At 42.9% G+C, this 20596-nt stretch overlaps 1 protein-coding gene and 1 long non-coding RNA gene across 2 annotated transcripts in view; one reads left to right on the forward strand and one right to left on the reverse strand.

Annotated features, from left to right (window-relative positions):
- LOC138971512 (uncharacterized) overlaps positions 1-20596 on the reverse strand; it is a 247650-nt gene that overhangs the window by 189857 nt on the left and 37197 nt on the right. The window lies entirely within an intron of this gene.
- LOC138971509 (uncharacterized) lies at positions 12077-18012 on the forward strand. The gene is made up of 3 exons (XR_011457271.1): positions 12077-12191; positions 14160-14304; positions 15342-18012. It is a non-coding gene; the product is annotated as an uncharacterized lncRNA (long non-coding RNA).

Raw genomic sequence — 20596 nt, forward strand, 5'->3', positions numbered from 1 at the left:
CAAATATTAGAAGTTATTAACGCTCAATTTCAGCGTCAAATCATGAAAGTGATTAGAAACTGATCTAGAAAACACATCTCTCTGATAGATCAAAATGGCGTCAACATGTACATAAAATTATATGCAAACATCATAGCATCAACTGAAACATAAGAATAGAGCATAAGGAAAGAATACAGCATAAGGAATGAATAAAGCATTTAGTTACTTACAGATTCTCCTCAGTGAACACACTTGCAACAGTAAACACAAGAGCACAGGTTTCGGAATTCAGTTACAACCACACGTCGACCGACACATATGAGCAGCACACAGCTCAGTATTACAAATCGCGTTCTCTCCTCTAGCCTAAATGCTCAGTCTTTTAAAGGCTGGCCACTTCCGATTCCCAATAGCCAATAGGAAAGGCTACCCGGTGTCAGACAACGGGGGGCGTTCTACTTAAAATGCCTGCCCAATGAAAGGGGATCGTTACCGAGGCAGAAATCGTTACAGAGGTGTCACACACCGGAAATATTACGCACACCGGATAAGGCTCATTATATTACAACCAGTTACAAAGAAGGGGGAGAGGGGTAAGAGACTAAAACCTCCGGCCAAGCCACCCTGTCAAAAGAAATGACACCCACTTGACAAAACGCCGAGTCCAACGATTACCCAGACAGGCTGGCAGCACATTACATAACGACCACCTAAATCTGGGATAAGAGGTTAGAAAGGAATCCGGTCAAGAGTCTTCCCTACGATAGTAAACACACAATAATCCTTGCGGGAGAGACAACTTGGGTCAGGGGAAGATAATAGACAGGGGAGGCAACTGAGTCGGGCAGGAGATAATTACACAAAAAGACTGGATACGCCACTTGGCTACAGTTGTATCAAAAACGATGTAATTAAAACATTACAGGAAAAGGTAGGGCAAAGAAGATCTTAAAATCTCCAAGTCGAATCATTTCCTACAGCTACAGGGAAAGGGGGGGGGGGGTTAAAGTCCAGTTGCGGGAGGGGGGGGGGGGAGGGCTAGAACAACAGCTCGGTTTCCCAGGGCCAGCCCCGCTCGCCTTATCAACACATGTGAAAGCAATTAAATCGCTCCGTACCGGAGTTTTGCTAAGGAATAGAGCAAAACTCAGATCTGGCAGCATAAAAGTGGTCAGCTTAAAATGACCTACTTTCTCTGCTCAAGACACGGGCTATCCGTACTGTATCCCCTCTTGTACACACTCGGTTTACTCTCAGTATTATATAATTAACGTAAAAATACATGTATCGTACATGTATCGCGTATATATGAATACAAGTAATATCAAGGAAAAGGGCGCAGAATAAAAAACAAGTCGCGTAAGGCGAAAATACAATATTTAGTCAAGTAGCTGCCATTTTTCAGCAAGACCGTATACTCGTAGCATCGTCAGTCCACCGCTCATGGCAAAGGCAGTGAAATTGACAAGAAGAGCGGGGTAGTAGTTGCGCTAAGAAGGATAGCACGCTTTTCTGTACCTCTCTTCGTTTTAACTTTCTGAGCGTGTTTTTAATCCAAACATATCATATCTATATGTTTTTGGAATCAGGAACCGACAAGGAATAAGATGAAAGTGTTTTTAAATTGATTTGGACAATTTAATTTTGATAATAATTTTTATATATTTAATTTTCAGAGCTTGTTTTTAATCCGAATATAACATATTTATATGTTTTTGGAATCAGCAAATGATGGAGAATAAGATAAACGTAAATTTGGATCGTTTTATACATTTTTATTTTTTTTTACAATTTTCAGATTTTTAATGACCAAAGTCATTAATTAATTTTTAAGTCACCAAGCTGAAATGCAATACCGAACCCCGGGCTTCGTCGAAGATTACTTGACCAAAATTTCAACCAATTTGGTTGAAAAATGAGGGCGTGACAGTGCCGCCTCAACTTTCACGAAAAGCCGGATATGACGTCATCAAAGACATTTATCAAAAAAATGAAAAAAAATTTCGGGGATTTCATACCCAGGAACTCTCATGTCAAATTTCATAAAGATCGGTCCAGTAGTTTAGTCTGAATCGCTCTACACACACACACACACTCACACACGCACAGACAGACAGACACACATACACCACGACCCTCGTCTCGATTCCCCCTCGATGTTAAAATATTTAGTCAAAACTTGACTAAATATAAAAAGGAGCAAGAGAGAGAGAGAGGGCGTGCGTGCATGTGTACGTATGTAGAAACAGAAAACATTAACTCTAATCTTAGCAACCTAAGGGAAGGGGAGAAAAACGATGCGTTGCATCCAAAAACGGGGTGATTAGAACGTTATTAACAAGTCGCGTAAGGCGAAAATACAACATTTAGTCAAGTAGCTGTCGAACTCACAGAATGAAACTGAACGCAATGCCATTTTTCAGCAAGACCGTATACTCGTAGCATCGTCAGTCCACCGCTCATGGCAAAGGCAGTGAAATTGACAAGAAGAGCGGGGTAGTAGTTGCGCTAAGAAGGATAGCACGCTTTTCTGTACCTCTCTTTGTTTTAACTTTCTGTCACGATCGGGTGACAGAGACCAAGAAAGTGTCACTCAGTGGAGTGCCTGTTCTTGGTCGGTTATGATAGAAAGCGCCTGTGCGTGATATTGGACACAGCAGAGTTTGCTGACAGTGCTCCCGAGCACGGATGTTTTGTATCGCACGAGTTGTACAGTGGAGGTTTCTGCTGTCATAGCTAGGGCTGACGGTTTTTCGCTGACAGCGCACACGGGATTTTCACGGATTGAGTTTCTCGTGTCTTTTTCTGCTTGGGAGGCAGAATTGTGTATAGCTGGACTGGTTTTGTGACAAGGTCAGTCACGTGTATTTGGCTAGGTGGTCTGTCAGAGACTCAAGGACGGCACACTTGACACCCAGCGGCAGAAGGGGAAGGATCGTATACACAGTTTCTAGAGTATGATGGTTTTTCACCGAGTATTATATTCGGCACTCTAGGGGAACTTCCACGAGTTATTTCTTCTCTCTGCCACGTATTTTGCTGAGGACAAGTCGTCAACTTTCCTTCGTCGGCGATGGCTTTCGCATAAGGATTCGACAAGGGGTTCTGGACGGTTTTGGTCACTGTTGACGAACAGAGGCTGGTCCAGGGAGGAAGCGGACTTTGCTTCCATTGAGAGTACAATCATAGGCTTTTGAGGTAATAAATCATTATTTAACGCTGTTGATGAGTCTGTGTTGTGGAATGAAATACTCTCTGTTGTTCTTTCCAGGTTAGCGCATAATTTACTCTCTGTGACGCTAAAATACTAATCTGTATATGGTTTTTGCAGATAGGGAGAGAAGGACGGAAAATGACTGTTTTGTTGTTGTAAAAAGTCCATTTTGTGCAGGCCCACGTGCTCGATGAGATATTTAAAGATGACATGTTTTAAGGTGGTGGGTGAGGGGTAGCTGACATGTTTAGTGCACCGATGCTTTCTGTTTGCAGCCTTCGCTTCGTTTCGTTCGCCTCGCTTCGTTACATTCCTGTAACATCTGCACGGCTGACTCTGGCGGGAACTGTTGCACGTTGAAGCTGCGCTAACCAGGAGACCGGCTAACCAGGAGACCGGCTAACCAGCGGACCGGCTAACCAGCGAACCGGCTAACCAGCGGACCGGCTAACCAGCGAACCGACTAACCAGCATACCGGCTAAGCAGCAGCAGCAGAGATAAAGCTAAGTGCACCACGTCGTACGCACCCCGTTGACCACCGTTGTCTTTTCGTATCTATGATTTCATTGGAGTAGTGACAACGTGGGGTGTGGGACACCTGCACGAACTAGAGCTTTTCGAACAGAACATTCGCATTTAACTATATTTACACGGGTTCAGCGTGTTACTATAATTTTCTACATACTACTGGCATTTTGTCAGTGAACACTGGTTTTTTACGTGTTGAGAACGTAAAAGGAACATATTTTGAGTGAAGGCTCGAGGGAGGTGGAGAGTTTATACATAAACAGGCGTCTGAAACTTATACTTTTGTTGACTCTATTTAATTGTATGACTGCGAGAGTGGATCGTGGTGTGGTTAGTTAATTAGTAGTAATTAACCGGTTCATAATCACCTTAAGTGATATATTGAAACGTGACACATGGGGGCCAAGCCGGGATTTACTCAGTTAATTTCCAACTGATAAAGACCCACCAATTAAGGATAACTAAGAGCAGATAATCTCGTCAGTGCTCGACTTATTTTCTGCTTGGTGCTACCCTTTTTTGTATAGTTTTGATCATATACCACACCTTAAGCGATTCACATCTTGCAGGAAATGTAAATTGTAATTTGTGAGTTATTGTATGCGCTAACTGTGATTACTACCCTTTCCTTTGTTTGTGAATCTTTGTTGTTGTACGTTCAGAGTTTTCCGTTGCAGAGAGCTGAGCAGGGTTAGCGGATTTGTTATTCGTTTTACTCAGTTTTCTCTACATTGTTGTTTCGCATTCTGTAACAGGTTACATTTCTACCGTCTTGTTTTACTTGGATTTTTCTCCATATTTTGACTTTGTTGGAATTTTGGGGGGGAAGGGTCCGAGGACTTCTGTCCTAACCAAGGCTGTGGGAGACACTCTGTTTCACCGCAAAAAGCAGCCGATAAAGTAGGCCACGGCTGTGGGAAACACTTTGTTTCACCGCAAAAAGCAGCCATAAAGTAGGCTACGCGTTTTGTTCTACACCGTTTGGATTTTTCTTCTGCATTTTCCGGTTGCTGGATTTTTGTATCCACCGCTTTCGTCACCGCGTGTTCTAGCTATAGCTGCGTTAGACTTACTTTGGTAATAAAGCTTTGCTAAAACTAACCATGGCTACAGGGGGATCTCCTACGAGGAGAATAACTTTCGAGACTCCTGGGAGCGAGGAACAGACAGAGCGAGACGCACGCGTTAGAGCGCGTAGTTTGCTTAAACGCAAGGAGCTGGAACGTAGGGAAGACATAGAGCGACAGACGAGAAAAGAAGAGCTTGACAGACAAGAACGACAGGCCGAACGTGACAGGCAGGACAAGAAAGAGAAAGACGAACGAGACAGACAGGAAAAGAAGGACGAACTTGACAGACAGGAAAGAGAGCGAGACAGACAAGAAAAGAGAGACGAACTTGACAGACAAGAAAGGGAACGACAGGCCGAACGTGACAGACTAGACCGGAAGGAACAGGCGGATCGCGATCACCAGCTAGAGCTAGCTAGGCTACAGGCCGAGAAGGGTACGCTTACTCAGGCTAGCGCGCCGACGTTTGTTGCCGACCGTACGAGACTGCCGACGTTCGACGATGACAAGGACGAGCTCGACGACTTTTTACGCCGGTTTGAGCGCATTGCATCTGACCAGAAGTGGGAAGAGGCCACGTGGGCTAGCCGCCTTAGCACCTGCTTAAAAGGACGCGCATTGCAGCTCTACAACGCTTTGGATGACGACGAGGCGAGAGACTATCAGGCACTAAAGAAGGCGTTACTCCAGCGCTTCAACCTGACTGCTGAAGCCTACCGACGACGTCTGCGTAACAGCAAGAGACTGAGCGGCGAGCTGAGTCATCAGTTTGTGGCACGCCTTAATCTCTACCTGCGGCGCTGGGTGGAGATGGCCGAGAAGAACTGGACCGTTGACGACCTTGCCGACCTCATAGTCATGGAACAACTGATGTCCAGCCTGCGACCTGAGGTGGTGACCTTCGTGCAGGAACACCAGCCAAAGACTACTCAGGAGGCAGCCGACTGGATCAGAGTACACGAGGACGCCCAGGCGATCTCCGGCAAATCTTCAGGCTCACGGCCAGGAAAATCGGGAAATTCGGGTTCTTCAGGACCCAAGGACGGGAAGGACGATCAGGGACACAAAGGATCAGGTTCCAGAACTGACATCCAGTGTTACTACTGCAACAAGCGGGGCCACGTGAAGAAGGACTGCCACAAGAGACAGGCTGACCAGAAGGGCGTACACTTTGTTGGCAGTGAGGAGCTAAGGGACGTCACGAGCTCATGCACCATTCCACAACTCTGCGTTCCGTGCTCCAGGAAACATTTCCAGCCCCACTGCAACGTCTACGTTAACGGAGTGAAGGGCGAAGGTCTGCGGGACACAGGGGCAGACATGATAGTGGTTCGGGCGAGTCTAGTTCCAGCTATGGCCTACACAGGAGACAGCATCAGGGTGAGAATGGCCGAGGCATCTCACGCTTACGACTTGAACACGGCAGTGATCAAGGTCGTAACACCGTTGTTCACGGGGACCATTGTGGCCGTCGTCATGGACGATCCTCCATGCGACCTGCTCATTGGAAACCGGGTTCAGTTTGTGGACGGCGTCACCAGGGAGGTTCCCGTTTACCGGTCTCCCGACGTCATTTCAGTGCTCACGCGGGCACAGGCGGAGCGAGAGGACAAACCTCTCAAACCCCTACCTGCTGCACGAGCTGCCCTGGGGAACGTGACCCCCGCGCTTCTCGCGAAGGCTCAGGCATCTGATCCGACATTAGCGACTCCTCGGGAGCACGCGAAGTCGGGGAAGGTGAAGCTGAGCGGGAAGCATGGGAGGTCAAGGTTCCTCAGGGACAAGAAGTTGCTCTACCGTGAGTTCAGCAACAAGGAAGGTGCATTCAAACAGGTTGTCGTGCCTCGCGAGTTTCGCGAGGGTGTCATGGCAACGGCACACGACTCGATTCTGGGAGGTCATCTGGGCACCAAGAAGACCACGGATCGTGTCTGGCGCCACTTTTACTGGCCAGGCATCTGCACGGATGTCCGACGTTTCTGTGCGTCCTGCGATAAGTGCCAGAAGGTGGTTGCCAAAGGAAGGGTGAGGAAGGTCCCCTTAGAGAAGATGCCGCTCATCGACGAACCCTTTCGTCGGGTCGCAGTGGACATCATCGGGCCCATCTTGCCTGCGTCTGAGGACGGAAACAGATACATTTTGACCATGGTGGACTACGCTACTCGATACCCAGAGGCGATCCCTCTGAAATCGATTGAAGCCACGAGAGTAGCTGAGGCTCTGGTTACTATGTGGTCCCGGCTGGGAATTCCATCAGAGGTACTCACCGACAGAGGCACGCAGTTCACGGGAGGAGTGATGGCGGAGGCAGCACGACTGCTATCACTGGAGCAGCACTTCACCACTCCTTACCATGCTCAGTGCAACGGACTGGTGGAAAGGTTCAATGGCACCTTGAAGACCATGCTGAGGAAACTAGCTCAGGAGAAACCACGCACGTGGGACAGGTACATCCCAGCATTGCTTTTTGCATACCGCGAGGTTCCTCAGGAGAGCTTGGGCTTTTCCCCATTCGAGCTGTTGTACGGCAGACAGGTACGCGGTCCCATGGCTATCCTGCGTCAGGCTTGGACGGACGAAGAAGCTGACGAGGAGGTGCAGACGACAGCGACCTACATCGTAGAACTCAGGAACAGGATTGAAGAGACCTGCAAACTGGCTCAAGAGAACCTGGGAAGAGCAGCACAGCGTTATGCGCGAGGATTCGACCGCAAGGCACGGCCGCGCAGCTTCAAGATTGGAGAACGGGTGTTGCTACTTCTACCTGTCAAACACAACAAGCTACAACTGCAGTGGCAAGGACCTTTTGAGGTGACAGCGAGGGTGGGCCAGAACGACTACAGGATCATGATGCACGGGAAAGCACGCCTGTACCACGCCAACCTGCTGCGCGCCTACATAGAGAGGACAGCCTACGGGGAGAAGAACAAAGACCAGAAGAACAAAGACAAGAAGACAGAGAAGGTTGCAGTCATCAGGGGTGAAACGAGGGGTTGCTCGTTCTTGAGGACGACCTTTCTGTCTGGAAACAGACCATCAACCTCTGCAATATCTTCAGGTTGCAAGGTTGGCAAACGCCAGACTTATGCGCTGGGCGTTGATTCTCCAACCGTACCAATTCACGGTACGCGTCATTCCGGGCGCCAACAATGTTGGAGCTGACTTTCTCTCTCGGGCTGTAGAGGAGAACATGACTGTGAGCGAAACCGAGGTTTCGTCTTGAAGAGGGGAGGTGTGTCACGATCGGGTGACAGAGACCAAGAAAGTGTCACTCAGTGGAGTGCCTGTTCTTGGTCGGTTATGATAGAAAGCGCCTGTGCGTGATATTGGACACAGCAGAGTTTGCTGACAGTGCTCCCGAGCACGGATGTTTTGTATCGCACGAGTTGTACAGTGGAGGTTTCTGCTGTCATAGCTAGGGCTGACGGTTTTTCGCTGACAGCGCACACGGGATTTTCACGGATTGAGTTTCTCGTGTCTTTTTCTGCTTGGGAGGCAGAATTGTGTATAGCTGGACTGGTTTTGTGACAAGGTCAGTCACGTGTATTTGGCTAGGTGGTCTGTCAGAGACTCAAGGACGGCACACTTGACACCCAGCGGCAGAAGGGGAAGGATCGTATACACAGTTTCTAGAGTATGATGGTTTTTCACCGAGTATTATATTCGGCACTCTAGGGGAACTTCCACGAGTTATTTCTTCTCTCTGCCACGTATTTTGCTGAGGACAAGTCGTCAACTTTCCTTCGTCGGCGATGGCTTTCGCATAAGGATTCGACAAGGGGTTCTGGACGGTTTTGGTCACTGTTGACGAACAGAGGCTGGTCCAGGGAGGAAGCGGACTTTGCTTCCATTGAGAGTACAATCATAGGCTTTTGAGGTAATAAATCATTATTTAACGCTGTTGATGAGTCTGTGTTGTGGAATGAAATACTCTCTGTTGTTCTTTCCAGGTTAGCGCATAATTTACTCTCTGTGACGCTAAAATACTAATCTGTATATGGTTTTTGCAGATAGGGAGAGAAGGACGGAAAATGACTGTTTTGTTGTTGTAAAAAGTCCATTTTGTGCAGGCCCACGTGCTCGATGAGATATTTAAAGATGACATGTTTTAAGGTGGTGGGTGAGGGGTAGCTGACATGTTTAGTGCACCGATGCTTTCTGTTTGCAGCCTTCGCTTCGTTTCGTTCGCCTCGCTTCGTTACATTCCTGTAACATCTGCACGGCTGACTCTGGCGGGAACTGTTGCACGTTGAAGCTGCGCTAACCAGGAGACCGGCTAACCAGGAGACCGGCTAACCAGCGGACCGGCTAACCAGCGAACCGGCTAACCAGCGGACCGGCTAACCAGCGAACCGACTAACCAGCATACCGGCTAAGCAGCAGCAGCAGAGATAAAGCTAAGTGCACCACGTCGTACGCACCCCGTTGACCACCGTTGTCTTTTCGTATCTATGATTTCATTGGAGTAGTGACAACGTGGGGTGTGGGACACCTGCACGAACTAGAGCTTTTCGAACAGAACATTCGCATTTAACTATATTTACACGGGTTCAGCGTGTTACTATAATTTTCTACATACTACTGGCATTTTGTCAGTGAACACTGGTTTTTTACGTGTTGAGAACGTAAAAGGAACATATTTTGAGTGAAGGCTCGAGGGAGGTGGAGAGTTTATACATAAACAGGCGTCTGAAACTTATACTTTTGTTGACTCTATTTAATTGTATGACTGCGAGAGTGGATCGTGGTGTGGTTAGTTAATTAGTAGTAATTAACCGGTTCATAATCACCTTAAGTGATATATTGAAACGTGACACTTTCTAAGCGTGTTTTTAATCTAAACATACCATATCTATATGTTTTTGGAATCAGGAACCGACAAGGAATAAGATGAAATTGTTTTTAAATTGATTTGGACAATTTAATTTTGATAATAATTTTTATATATTTAATTTTCAGAGCTTGTTTTTAATCCGAATATAACATATTTATATGTTTTTGGAATCAGCAAATGATGGAGAATAAGATAAACGTAAATTTGGATCGTTTTATAAATTTTTATTTTTTTTTACAATTTTCCGATTTTTAATGACCAAAGTCATTAATTAATTTTTAAGCCACCAAGCTGAAATGCAATACCGAACCCCGGGCTTCGTCGAAGATTACTTGACCAAAATTTCAACCAATTTGGTTGAAAAATGAGGGCGTGACAGTGCCGCCTCAACTTTCACGAAAAGCCGGATATGACGTCATCAAAGACATTTATCAAAAAAATGAAAAAAACGTATGGGGATTTCATACCCAGGAACTCTCATGTCAAATTTCATAAAGATCGGTCCAGTAGTTTAGTCTGAATCGCTCTACACACACACACAGACACACACACACACACACACACACACACACACATACACGACGACCCTCGTCTCGATTCCCCCCTCTACGTTAAAATATTTAGTCAAAACTTGACTAAATATAAAAACGTATACAAATCTTCACGAAAAAAACCCAAAACCACGCATAGACATTATGCCCACCACAACCATAGAAACAAGCAACCACACACAAGCACGTCACTCTGATTCAGTCAAGTTTCCGTCATTGTCCTTATTTTAGTATGCCTCTTTAATTAAGGCAGCACTAACTTGGCATAGTGACCCGCTGGTTTGACACTGCACAGGGCTTCCGCATTCAAGTTCACCGTCAGAACTGAAACAAGGTGAGCTGGGTGTGTGGTGATGAAGGTCGGGGGGGGGGGGGGGGGTTGCATGACAGGTGGGTAGCCGGAGGGAAAACAGGATATAATTGGGAGATGATGAAGGCGATAGTATAAGCAAAATCTGACATGTGTGACAGGGAGGGAGAGCGAGAGAGAGAGAGAGGGAGACAGACAGACAGACAGACAGACAGAGTTTCTTTTGTTAACTATTCAGTCTATCAGTACCAAATTTGGCAAGATGGTGTATGATGACAAGGCCCCAAAAAACATACATAGCATCTTGACCTTGCTTCAAGGTCAAGGTCGCAGGGGCCATAAATGTTGCCTAAAAAACAGCTATTTTTAACATTTTTCCCATTTTTTCTGAAGTTTTTGAGATTCAATACCTCACCTATATCTGATATATAGGGCAAAGTAAGCCCCATCTTTTGATACTAGTTTGGTTTACCTTGCTTCAAGGTCAAGGTCACAGGAGCTCTTCAAAGTTGGATTGTATACATATTTTGAAGTGACCTTGACCCTGAACTATGGAAGATAACTGTTTCAAACTTAAAAATTATGTGGGGCACATGTTATGCTTTCATCATGAGACACATTTGGTCACATATGATCAAGGTCAAGGTCACTTTGACCCTTATGAAATGTGACCAAAATAAGGTAGTGAACCACTAAAAGTGACCATATCTCATGGTAGAAAGAGCCAATAAGCACCATTGTAATTACTATGTCTTGAATTAACAACTTTGTGTTGCATGACCTTGGATGACCTTGACCTTGGGTCAAGGTCACATGTATTTTGGTAGGAAAAATGTGTAAAGCATGTGAGTCGTATGGGCTTTGCCCTTCTTGTTTTCTATGAAATTTGAAAACGGACATGTACCAACACATCCATTCGTACCGTCAGCCATCAAATATAGTTTACTGTGCCCTGACAAAAGTTTCGGGCGTAAGCCTGCGTCAGTAACCGAAGTACCATAATAATCGAGTCATTTGATCTGTTAATTGCTTAAATGATTAGACCTACAACATATCATGGTACCCGCAACAAAGAATTACATTCCCACCTTAATCTGGTCTTGGAATTCTTCCAAAGTTAGGCTAAGTAGTCAGTTTTAAAAATAACAGTCTGGATTTTCCAAGCGATTGTTGCGCGTACTCCCATTATATAAAATGTGCATCCTCACTTCACTTGAGTTGTGCAATTCACCTCGGCTCACCGCACTTCGCATCGTCTCCATGCTGATCAGAAGCCAAGAAAGTATGCTTCTAAATATATAGGTCCCTGGTTTTACAGTTACCCGGAACTGTTATCAATCGAAAATTAAGCAGCGATATAGTCAGAAAGAAGACAAACAAAGCGAAGGACAACATCGAAAACAATAACAAGGACGACGACGACGACGACATCAACATCCCCGTCATCCCAAAACAACATTGAGAAGAAGCACCACCAGTTCCGAAGACCACGAGTAGTACCCGGCTCATCCTTAGCTAGGACCAGCACCGGAACAACTACCACAACAACAGCGACAGGAGCAGGAGCAGCATGATCTTCGTTACACCAGAGACATGTATAGGCAGGCACTGAAGATGACTGGACCAGCTGCTATTTGGTTCAGGGCTTCCGGTAGCGGCCTGGCTGATCGCAGTTTTCCAACATGGTTTTTCTATCAGCAGGTTTGTAAGGGAACTTATTTACACCATGTTTGTTTCCTTTCTTTTCCTTTTCTTTTTTCCTTTCAATTCCTTTCATTTTTTTCCTTGTAATTCCTTTTCTTTCCTTTCAATTCCTTTCCTTTCAATTCCTTTCCTTTCGTTTCGTTTTAACTCCTTTCATTTCAATTCTTTCCTTTCAATTCCTTTCCTTTCCTTTCGATTCCTTTCCTTTCCTTTCAATTCCTTTCCTTTCCTTTCGATTCCTTTCCCGGCTTTCGTTTTAACTTCTTTCATTTCAATTCTTTTCCGTTCAATTCCTTTCCTTTCCGTTCCGTTCCGTTCCGTTCCGTTCCTTCCTTTCCGTTCCGTTCCGTTCCGTTCCTTTACGTTCCGTTCCTTTCTGTTCCGTTCCTTTCCGTTCCATTCCTTTCCGTTCCGTTCTTTTCCGTTCCGTTCCTTTCCGTTCCGTTCCTTTCCGTTCCGTTCCTTTCCGTTCCGTTCCTTTCCGTTCAGTTCCTTTCCGTTCAGTTCCTTTCCGTTCAGTTCCTTTCCGTTCAGTTCCTTTCCGTTCAATTCCTTTCCGTTCAATTCCTTTCCGTTCAATTCGTTGACTTGGACTTGGACTTGGACTTGGGACTTGGACTTGACTTTTTACTTTGAAACCAAATTAGAATGTTTTGCTCACTTAGTCATGTTTACTTTTCTTTACTTTAAATCTATTTAACTTTACTTCAAAACGCAGTTTGAGCGTTTCGTTCCCTTTGTAACTTGAACTTTATTCTACTTTTTGACTCACATGCGAAGCAAAAGTGAGTCTATGTACTCACCCGAGTCGTCCGTCCGTCCGTCCGTCCGGACGTCCGTCCGTCCGGAAAACTTTAACGTTGGATATTTCTTGGACACTATTCAGTCTATCAGTACCAAATTTGGCAAGATGGTGTATGATGACAAGGCCCCAAAAACATACATAGCATCTTGACTTTGCTTCAAGGTCAAGGTCGCAGGGGCCATAAATGTTGTCTAAAAACAGCTATTTTTCACATTTTCCCCATTTTCTCTGAAGTTTTTGAGATTGAATACCTCACCTATATATGATATATAGGGCAAAGTAAGCCCCATCTTTTGATACCAGTTTGGTTTACCTTGCTTCAAGGTCAAGGTCACAGTAGCTCTTCAAAGTTGGATTGTATACATATTTTGAAGTGACCTTGACCCTGAACTATGGAAGATAACTGTTTCAAACTTAAAAATGATGTGGGGCACATGTTATGCTTTCATCATGAGACACATTTGGTCACATATGATCAAGATCAAGGTCACTTTGACCCTTATGAAATGTGACCAAAATAAGGTAGTGAACCACTAAAAGTGACCATATCTCATGGTAGAAAGAGCCAATAAGCACCATTGTACTTCCTATGTCTTGAATTAACAGCTTTGTGTTGCATGACCTTGGATGACCTTGACCTTGGGTCAAGGTCACATGTATTTTGGTAGGAAAAATGTGTAAAGCAGTTCTTAGTGTATGATGTCATTGCTAGGTTTAGTTATTTGACCTTGACCCTGAAGGTCAAGGTCATGTCAAGGTCAAGCATGTGAGTCGTATGGGCTTTGCCCTTCTTGTTCTTACTTCACTTTACTTTACTTTGTAACGAAACTAGAATATTTTTCCTGCTCTTGGTGAATAGGGCCTATCTTTTCTTTTCTTTGATTTATTTTACTCAATTTCGAAACGAAGTTAGGGCGTTTCTTTCGCTTAGCAACCTTCACTTTAACTTTACGTTACTTTACGTTAAACTACTCTGATTTTCTTTACTTCGAAATGAAATTGGAATGTTTCGCACACTTGAGTCAGTATTAATCCGTCAGTATTATTCTGTCAATTATTTTGGTTCTGGGTTTTCTGGTTTCTTTCTTTGTGACGGAGTTTGATTTTTTGTTTCTTTGGTCGTTTTTTCCTTTCAAAAGTTAAGGTTACGTTGATTGCAGAGACTAGCACACACTAAAGTCAAGCCAGTTTTAGTCTATGCCGGTGAGGAAACAACCAGCAAATCTGTTTGCGAAGTGACTGCGTCGCTGAGAGGATGTCTCGCCCATCCTGTTGAGTCTATTTACCATGAAGAGATCGCTGAAGGTAAGTTTTAAACTAGCTTTGCATGTTGCGTGTCCATTTAAACTGTTTTCTTTAATGGCAATGCCAAAAAATGAGAGAGGGAGATAATGAGCAAGAGAGACCGAGAGAGAGAGAGAGAGAGAGAGAGAGAGAGAGAGAGAGAGAGAGAGAGAGAGAGAGAGAGAGGCAAAGAGGTATGAGAGAGAGAGAGAGACCGAGACACAGACGAATAGACAGACAGACAGAAAGACAGAGACAAAGAGGTTGTTTGATAGACTTATTGATTATTTTTTATCAGATCAATGGCATCCCTTTAGGTACGCTTCATAAAAAGCATACATTTTGGGCTTGTTAAATACTCACACTCTCTGAGATTTTCTTTATACATGAAATGAAAAATTTAATATTTTTACCTGCAACCTTGTTATAGAAAGACATGTATGTTTTGTTTCGTGCTTTGATTCCTCTTTTGCTCTTTTTTTCCCTTTTTATTTCTTAATTCGTCTTCTTCTACACTACATTTGGGTGTGCACGTTAAAGATCCCACGATTGACAAAAGGGTCTTTCCTGGCAAAATTGTATAGGCATAGATAAAAAAAAATGTCCACCAAAGTACCCGTGTGACTTGGAATAATAGGCCGTGAAAAGTAGGATATGTGCCGAAATGGCTGCGATCTGCTGGCCGATGTGAATGCGTGATGTATTGTGTAAAAAAAAATTCCATCTCACACGGCAAAGATAAATCCCTGCGCCTTGAATATGTGCGCGATATAAATTGCATAATTTTTTTTTTTTTTTTTTCTTTAATAAATAAATCCCTGCGCTTAGAACTGTACCCACGGAATACGCGCGATATAAGCCTCATATTGATTGATTCTAATTCTTCTTTTACTTCTCCTCCTTCTCCTTCTGTCTTTTGTTTATTGAAATTGGTTTAATTTAAATATGTGTAATGTTAAACTTGTGGGGTCCTGATTTGGCCTATATGGCCCGCTGGACCCAAAAAGCAACAATCAATCTCCTTCTGTCTACTCTTTTTTTAATTTTTTTTATTAAAGGCACAGTTCTTCCCGTGTAAACAATCAGTACAGCCTTTGCTTGGGATAAGACCACACATCCACCTGGACACATACCAAATACCAACAGCCTGGGGGCTTTCTGCGCAGAGTTGGACTCTTTACATTTAGTCAAGTTTTGACTAAATGTTTTAACGTAGAGGGGGGAATCGAGACGAGGGTCGTGGTGTATGTGCGTGTGTGTGTGTGTGTAGAGCGATTCAGACTAAACTACTGGACCGATCTTTATGAAATTTGACATGAGAGTTCCTGGGTATGAAATCCCCGAACATTTTTTTCATTTTTTTGATAAATGTCTTTGATGACGTCATATCCGGCTTTTCGTGAAAGTTGAGGCGGCACTGTCACGCCCTCATTTTTCAACCAAATTGGTTGAAATTTTGGTCAAGTAATCTTCGACGAAGCCCGGACTTCGGTATTGCATTTCAGCTTGGTGGCTTAAAAATTAATTAATGACTTTGGTCATTAAAAATCTGAAAATTGTAAAAAAAAAATAAAAATTTATAAAACGATCCAAATTTACGTTCATCTTATTCTCCATCATTTTCTGATTCCAAAAACATATAAATATGTTATATTTGGATTAAAAACAAGCTCTGAAAATTAAATATATAAAAATTATTATCAAAATTAAATTGTCGAAATCAATTTAAAAACACTTTTATCTTATTCCTTGTTGGTTCCTGATTCCAAAAACATATAGATATGATATGTTTGGATTAAAAACACGCTCAGAAAGTTAAAACAAAGAGAGGTACAGAAAAGCGTGCTATCCTTCTTAGCGCAACTACTACCCCGCTCTTCTTGTCAATTTCACTGCCTTTGTCATGAGCGGTGGACTGACGATGCTACGAGTATACGGTCTTGCTGAAAAATGGCATTGCGTTCAGTTTCATTCTGTGAGTTCGACAGCTACTTGACTAAATGTTGTATTTTCGCCTTACGCGACTTGTTACATTTAGTCAAGTTTTGACTAAATGTTTTAACGTAGAGGGGGGGATCGAGACGAGGGTCGTGGTGTATGTGCGTGTGTGTCTGTCTGTCTGTCTGTGTGTGTGTGTGTGTGTGTAGAGCGATTCAGACTAAACTACTGGACCGATCTTTATGAAATTTGACATGAGAGTTCCTGGGTATGAAATCCCCGAACGTTTTTTTCATTTTTTTGATAAATGTCTTTGATGACGTCATATCCGGCTTTTCGTGAAAGTTGAGGCGGCACTGTCACGCCCTCATTTTTCAACCAAATTGGTTGAAATTTTGGTCAGGTAATGTTCGACGAAGCCCGGACTTCGGTATTGCATTTCAGCGTGGTGGCTTAAAAATTAATTGATGACTTTGGTCATTAAAAATCTGAAAATTGTACAAAAAATATGTTTTTTATAAAACGATCCAAATTTACATTTATCTTATTCTCCATCATTTGCTAATTCCAAAAACATATAAATATGTTATATTCGGATTAAAAACAAGCTCTGAAAATTAAATATGTGACCCTCCACCACGAAATGAGTCGCATGTCACCTCGCGCGGTTCTGCGCTAGGCTTGATATAAGTCCGGATAGTGTATGGTAACAGTGTGAGGGTCACCTTAGTCACAGGCTTATAACTCAAACAGTTTTCGCTCTTTTCTAAATCGGTTTTCACCACTGGATAGAGCATAAAAAAACTCTTTAGGAAAATGTAAAAATATGAAAATCATGCAAAGGTGACATGCGACTCATTCCGTGGTAGAGGGTCACAATAAAAATTATTATCAAAATTAAATTTTCGAAATCAATTTAAAAACACTTTTATCTTATTCCTTGTCGGTTCCTGATTCCAAAAACATATAGATATGATATGTTTGGATTAAAAACACGCTCAGAAAGTTAAAACGAAGAGAGGTACAGAAAAGCGTGCTATCCTTCCCAGCGCAACTACTACCCCGCTCTTCTTGTCAATTTCACTGCCTATGCCGTGAGCGGTGGACTGACGATGCTACTTTGATGACTTTGGTCATTAAAAATCTGAAAATTGTAAAAAAAAATATGTTTTTTATGCGGTCTTGCTGCGTTGCATTGCGTTCAGTTTCATTCTGTGAGTTCGACAGCTACTTAAAGGCATATGTACTCGATGACTATACACGCTAATTGCTTTACCAACAGCTGGAGACATGCTAAATTAAGTTCCCTGCAAAATATTGTGGTCTAGGACCCCTTCAATGTTGAGATATGTTAATTTTCATTTTGATCTGGATCGTCCTATTTATAGATTTGGCAACACATGTAACGTTGATGCAAGGGAGCTAACACCGCGGCTTTGTTGACATCCTCACTTTTTCAGAGGCTAGAACAAGCTGTAATGCATGTATTATGGTCCGCGCATGGTGACATATCGTCATTATATGGTCTTATGGTGCGTTTGACATCGATTATGGGCAAACTACACTTTGTAAACACGGGAGCGCGTACATATGCCTTTAACTAAATGTTGTATTTTCGCCTTACGCGACTTGTTCTCTCTCTGTTGGCAGCGTGTAATGCAGCTGGTTAGAAATTAGAGTATTATTTTGCAAAGTGTGTATACCAAAAGTTTGTCATGAGCTGCTTTAGGGGCTGTTTAGGGTGTGGGTTGGTTTGATATTTCCTCCTTGCAGATCAAATCTGTATTCATTTTTGATGTTGTGTCTTACTTTTTGAAAGGAAACATGCAGACTGACTGAACGCATATCTATATATATATCATATACTAGTGGTACCCGTGCTACGCACTTTGTGTGCTGCGCATGCGATGTCATTTTGTTGGTTATGTGCTTGTGAAAATGTTGTTTGCACCCCTCCCCCCCCCCCCCCCCCCCCCGCACATTATCCCGCATATAATGAATTATATTCTCTTGGTGAAAAATAAAATGTTAACCCTTACACCGGTGCAATTCTGTAACACATGTTACATAGCCACTTGTGAATTAACAGAGAGAAAAATAACAAAAAACAGTCATATAGGTTTTCGCATCAATGGGAGGTAATCGGAACTGACCAAAAAGACTGCGCGACCGCACGCGACTATACAAACAAACAAAATAAAATACAGCAGGTATGACGTTTGCATGAATCCATGATTACGTCTACATGAACAACAGTGATAAAAGTGCGCATCTCTTCCCAGCCGTGCAGCGCTTTGAAAGTTGGAAGCATTAAAATTTAAACGGGTAAAAAGCCATCGTGAAGATACGAAAAAAAGTATGACGTCTAAAATACTTAATGATTCAAACGCATAGTATAACATATGTAATTGACAACAGAAAATATATACATGGTTCACACACACAATCGAGTGCACACATCCATGCTTATTTAAAGTCATGTACGCACACACACACACACATGGCATCAAGCAACACACAATTAAATGACACATAATTATGGAATATGGAAAACGTAAAATGGACATGAACATGGCAAGTAATTTACACCGTTACCTACTATAAAATTGATGATATATATATACCACTCACTTGCTATTCGCCTAAAAGCTTGCGGTGTGCTGTGACACATATAAGAAACCAGAAGAAAAAAGGACTTTACTTTGGCGAAAAGAGCATATGCTGCTTATTTTTGTACATAACTGCTATAACTGTATTTTTTCCGAACACTTACATGTAAACAACATAGAGATATATCTTACCATTTCACTAAGACAGCCAAAATAACGGTCAAATTAAGGGGAGATCATGATGACGTACATGTCTATGGTTGCACCGGGGGAAAATATTTAGTCGCTGGAACCTATAAGGTTGTGAAAATGTTGTTTGCACCCCTCCCCCCCCCCCCCCCCCCCCCCCGCACATTATCCCGCATATAATGAATTATATTCTCTTGGTGAAAAATAAAATGTTAACCCTTACACCGGTGCAATTCTGTAACACATGTTACATAGCCACTGGTGAATTAACAGAGAGAAAAATAACAAAAAACAGTCATATAGGTTTTCGCATCAATGGGAGGTAATCGGAACTGACCAAAAAGACTGCGCGACCGCACGCGACTATACAAACAAACAAAATAAAATACAGCAGGTATGACGTTTGCATGAATCCATGATTACGTCTACATGAACAACAGTGATAAAAGTGCGCATCTCTTCCCAGCCGTGCAGCGCTTTGAAAGTTGGAAGCATTAAAATTTAAACGGGTAAAAAGCCATCGTGAAGATACGAAAAAAAGTATGACGTCTAAAATACTTAATGATTCAAACGCATAGTATAACATATGTAATTGACAACATTGACAACAGAAAATATATACATGGTTCACACACACAATCGAGTGCACATACATGCTTATTTAAAGTCATGTACACACACACATACATACATGGCATCAAGCAACACACAATTAAATGACACATATGGAATATGGAAAACGTATAATGGACATGAACATGGCAAGTAATTTACACCGTTACCTACTATAAAATTGATGATATATATATACCACTCACTTGCTATTCGCCTAAAAGCTTGCGGTGTGCTGTGACACATATAAGAAACCAGAAGAAAAAAGGACTTTACTTTGGCGAAAAGAGCATATGCTGCTTATTTTTGTACATAACTGCTATAACTGTATTTTTTCCGAACACTTACATGTAAAAAACATAGAGATATATCTTACCATTTCACTAAGACAGCCAAAATAACGGTCAAATTAAGGGGAGATCATGATGACGTACATGTCTATGGTTGCACCGGGGAAAAATATTTAGTCGCTGGAACCTATAAGGTATAACACATGTTACATAGCCACTGGTGAATTAACAGAGAGAAAAATAACAAAAAACAGTCATATAGGTTTTCGCATCAATGGGAGGTAATCGGAACTGACCAAAAAGACTGCGCGACCGCACGCGACTATACAAACAAACAAAATAAAATACAGCAGGTATGACGTTTGCATGAATCCATGATTACGTCTACATGAACAACAGTGATAAAAGTGCGCATCTCTTCCCAGCCGTGCAGCGCTTTGAAAGTTGGAAGCATTAAAATTTAAACGGGTAAAAAGCCATCGTGAAGATACGAAAAAAAGTATGACGTCTAAAATACTTAATGATTCAAACGCATAGTATAACATATGTAATTGACAACATTGACAACAGAAAATATATACATGGTTCACACACACAATCGAGTGCACACATCCATCCATGCTTATTTAAAGTCATGTACACACACACACACACATACATGGCATCAAGCAACAC

The sequence above is a fragment of the Littorina saxatilis genome, linkage group LG7 (genome assembly GCF_037325665.1).
Source record: "Littorina saxatilis isolate snail1 linkage group LG7, US_GU_Lsax_2.0, whole genome shotgun sequence".
Taxonomy (NCBI): Eukaryota; Metazoa; Mollusca; class Gastropoda; order Littorinimorpha; family Littorinidae; genus Littorina; species Littorina saxatilis.